This window comes from Elephantulus edwardii, unplaced genomic scaffold (assembly GCF_000299155.1).
Source record: "Elephantulus edwardii isolate Elephantulus edwardi_28Jun2011 unplaced genomic scaffold, EleEdw1.0 scaffold00018, whole genome shotgun sequence".
Taxonomy (NCBI): Eukaryota; Metazoa; Chordata; class Mammalia; order Macroscelidea; family Macroscelididae; genus Elephantulus; species Elephantulus edwardii.
Window position 1 is genome coordinate 23,092,178 of NW_006399768.1, and position 5,081 is coordinate 23,097,258.

The following is a 5,081-nucleotide window of genomic DNA, read 5'->3' on the forward strand; positions in this document are numbered from 1 at the left end:
TTGACAATGCATGGATATTCAGTACTCTTCTCCAGCACCTAAACTTAAAGGCATCAGCTCTTTTTCTGTTACACTTCCTTAGTCATTATTCAGCTTCCAGACGCAGAGCAAGCAATTGAGAAGACCATGACTTGTATTGGATACACCTTAGTCTTTAGAATTATATCCTTGCTTTTTAGCACTCTGAAGAGGTCCAGCAAATTTTCCCAATGCAATTCTTCCTTTGATTTCCTTAGTGCTGGTGCCAAGGGTGTTGATTGTAGATACAAGTAAGAAATTGTTAACAACTTCAATCCTTTCTCCATCTATCCTGTTGCCATCCATTGGTCTGGTGATAAGGATTTTTGTTTTCTTGATGTTGAGATACAATCTACATTGAAGGCTTTGATCACGGATCTCCTGCAATAAGTACTTGAAGTCCTTCTTGCTAGAAGCAAAAAAGGTGTGGCATCTGCATAACATGTTGTCAGTGAACCTTTCTTTGATCCAATGCCACATTCTTCTTCATAAAATCCAGTTTTTCAGATGATCTACACACCATATAGATTGAAAAGTTATAGAGACACAATACATCCCTGATACACTCTTTTCTTGATTTTTGAACCATTCAGTATTCTCTTGCTCTGTTCACATGACAGCTTCTTGATCCAGGTATAGGTTTCACAGGAGATTTCCATTCTTCTCAATTCTAGCCATAATTTGTTGTGACCCATACAATCAAAGGCATAGTCTATAAAATGCAAGTAAACATCATTGTAGCACTCTCTGTTTTCAGCCATAATTTGTCTGATATCAGTAACAATATCCCTGGTGCCACAGCCTGTTCTTAATCTAGCTTATCTTTCTGGCAGTTCTCTGTCACTATTCTATCTCTATCTATCTATCTATCATCTCTCTCTAGATCTCTATTTATTTACATATCTACATATCTATCTATTTACATATCTACATATCTATCTATTTAACAAGATTTTGCTTCCATGTGATGGCTTGGTAATTTCCACATTCTGTTTTATCACCAATTTTGAAGATGGGAATATATATGGACCTCTTCTAGTTAGTTGGCCAGGTAGCTGTCCTCCAGATTTCTTGGCATAATCTGGTATGTACACTCAAGCCTGCATCTGTTTGTTAAAATATGTTCGTTAGTATCCCATAAAGGGCAGCTCAGAAGGACAAAGCAAAGTATTATAGTGGAATGTTTAGAGACCTGGAACTGAAGGGACAAAAAGGGAAGAACTCACTCTGCATTTCTAAAACTGAAAGAACTGAAAAATAAATTTAAGCCTCATGTCACAATATTGAAAGATGCTATGGGCAATATATTGAATGAACCAGAAAGCATCAAGAGAAAATGGAAGGAATACAACAAGTCATTGTACCAGAAAGAATTTATTGACAAAGAAAAATTTCAGGAAGTACCACACGAACAGGACCCAATGGTAATGAAAGAGGAAGTGGAAGCTACGTTGAAGCGATTGGCAAAAAAATAAGGACTCAGAAATTGATGGGATACAAATTAACTTTTCTCAATGAACATATGCAGGCTTGAATGTACTCACTAGTCTGTGCCAGGAAACTTGAAGGACAGCTGTCTGGCCAATGGATTGAAAGAGGTCCATATTTGTTCCCTTTTCCAAGAGGGTGATCCAACTGAATGTAGAAATGATAAAAAATATAATTGATATCACATGCAAGCAAAATACTGCTAAAGATCATTCAAAAGATAGGAAATTGTCAGAAGTTCAAGCAGGATTTAGAAGAGGCCGTGGCACCAGGAATTTCATTGCTGATGTCAGATTGATCTGGGCTGAAAGTAAGGAATACCAGAAGAATGTCTATTTGTGCTTTATTGACTATGCAAACCTGTTTGACTGTTTGGATCCTGGCAAGTTGTGGCTGACACTGAGAAGAATGGGAGTCACAGAGCATTTCATTGTGCTCATGAAGAAACTATACCTGGATCAGGAGGAGGCTGTTGTGTGAATGGAGCATGGATTGGAATTGGGAAGGAAGTGCATTAAGGTTGTATTCTATCTTCTTGCTTGTCCAATCTATGTGCTGAACAACTTATCCAAGAAGCTGAACTCCATGAAGAGGATGTGGTATCAAGATTGGAGGGAAACTCATCAATAACCTGTGTTATGCAGATGACACCTTACTTGCTGAAAGTGAGGAGGACTTGAAGCACTTGTTGCAGAAGATAAAAAAATGCACCCTTCAGTATAGATTGTATCTCAATATCAAGAAAACAAAGATTCTTATCACTAGACCAATAGGCAGTGTCATGATGGATGGAGAGGAGTTTGAAACTGTCAACAGCTTCATCTTGCTTGGATCCACAATTAACACCCTTAGTACGAGCAGTCAGGAAATAAGGAGATGCATTGCAATGGGAAAATCTGCAGCTAGGGAACTTTCTAAACTATTGAGGAGTAATGATGTCACTTTGAGGACTAAGGTGCATCTGATTCAGGCCATAGTCTTTCCAAGTATTAGCTATGTATCTGAAACCTGGACAATGAATAAGAATGACAGAAAAAGACTTGATGCCTTTGAGCTGTGGTGTTGGATAAGAGCACCGAACATCCCATGAACAGTCAAGAGAACGAATAAATATGTCTTGGAGAGGGTGTAGTTGGAGTGTTCTTGGAGGCAAGAATGATGAGGCTTTGCCTCACATAATTTGGACATGTTGCTAGGAAGGGTTGTTCCTTGGAGTAGGACATAATGTTGGGAAGGGTGGAGGCTTGACGAAGGAGAAGAATAGCCTTCACCAGGTAGATTGACGTGGTGACTGCTATAATAGGTTCTTGTATGACAGGAAATGTGAGGATGGTGCAGGATAGAACAGGGTTCGTTGGGTCTCTATGGGTCATACTCAACTCAAAGCACCTAACAACAAAAAACAACAACATTCCATAAATTCAGGAGGACTTTTGAGGGGTTTTTTTTCCTTTTCTTTTTGCCAAACCTTTTAACTTGAACTTCTTCCTTTATTCCTCCTTCTTCCACCGAACTAGCAGTACTTTATCAGCCAATTCTTTTGGTATAGTGACTCTGTGTACTCCTTTCATCTTCTTTTGATGCCTCCTGCATCGTTTAAGGTTTTGCCTGTAGTATCTTTCAGTACTGAAACTCAAGACTTGAGTTTGTCCTTCAGTTTTCTTGGCTTGAGAAATGCCCAGTGATTTCTTTCCTTTTGATGTTCTGATTCCAGCTCTTTGCACATCAAGTGGATAAATTGGTGAAGGAAGGGATCATGTTTAGTGATGCAGAAATCAAGGAGATAGTGGGAGACTGCCAGCAAGGTGATTTGGTATTGCAACATCGGTGAGGAACTCAAGCCTACCTGTGATCACAAAGATAATGCAGAATCAGCAGCATTTGTTCTATTGGACATAAGGTTGGCATGAGAAGGAGTTGACTTTATGGCAGCTAAATAGTCTCATAAAATAGACTATCTTAGTCAACTTTTCTATTCTATATGAATATTATCTTTAGGAAAATATGTTTCAGACCGTTTTATGAGCAGCTTGGGAATTCTTTCACTGCTTTTATGAGCGTGAGTGAGTACTTTTTCAGCAGGTGACCAGAAAAAGGTAGCAATGATGTTGGCACGATTTCCTCCATTTTACAGCAGGTATGAAACAGGTCATCCCACAAGAATGCAATGAAAGAGCTTATATAAAAATATAATTAATTATGTCAATATTAATTAAAATATTTTATGTTAAACGTATATGGTAATATATGGACAAATTATAGTACAGCAAAACTGACCACTGCTTCATAATTCATTATCCATTGTTGAAACAAAGAGTAAATTCCTGTAGTAACACCGTATATAGACATCATACTGTAATGAGATGTCTCTTTTCTTCCTATACTAGTCCTTTGTGTGCTTTAATCTACAACAGAACAGATTTTTTCCACCCCTTGGGGGAAAAACCAAATTCTCCTGGTGAAATTTCCTCAGAGAGATTTAAAGGCAGATTGCTTTTTGACTTAGTGTAAGTCCATGGGCATTTAAAAAATGTTGCTTTCTTGTCTTCAATTTTAGTTCCTCTTTTAGCTGTGTAACAGCAAAAGTCACTGCAAAAAATTACTTTCTCCCACTCTTTTGGAATCGTCAGCTCCAAGAGAGAATAGACAGATGGAAAGAGCTTATTTCTATGTACTCAGTGACCAAGATCCTGTGCACGAAGGATAGATGTGAACTTCTCTATAGCTTCAGATTTCTGTTGCCTCTCACAAGCACCCAGAAACTTGGGGAAAACATTTCTGGGAGAATGACACTAGCTCTCTTTCTTTCGGCTTAGTATTCCTTGGTCACATTGTGTAGAAAGGAAGTTACAACTTCAAAAACCATGCAAGCATTAGCATTTTGCTGACATTTACATCTTAATCATCTGAAGTCCTGTGGTGTACTTCCAGTGTCATAAGATTGACAAATATGCAGACAAGGACCCACGATACATACCCCAGACCATCTTCTCTGAGTCAAGATCTCCTGAGAAAAGCTAGTTGAACTGCTCTTTGCTGAGAAATGTATCCAAGACTGAATCTTGACCCCCTACACTCACATGTCCATCCTTCCAGTGATAAAATCTCCAGACTTTTTTGGCAGCATCCCTGTACCTTCTCAAACAGCACTGAAGGAAGTTTGGAGAATTTGCCTCTTGCACTTTAATAATGGATGAAAAAAATTGATAGTGGGTCAAAGGTATTTGCATTGAGATTTCTTCCCCTGAATCCTGTCTGACCAGCAGAGATGCCACAGTGTGGACAAGTCACTCTACTGCCCCAGAGTAACAAGTTTAGTGAGAAAGTGGGTTTTATTCTTATAAATTATATGTGACACAGAGCTCTGGGGGCGTAGTCCACAGTGTGCTGTGCTATGAACAAAAATGCAAGTCTCCGGTGGTTCATATCCACCAGTCACTCCTCAGGAGAAAGATTGGGAGTTTATTCCTCCCATTAAGATATGTTGTTGTTGTTGTTATGTGCCGTCGAGTCGTTTCTGACTCATAGCGACTCTATGCACAACAGCCCTAAACCCTGCTCTGTCCTGCGCCAAA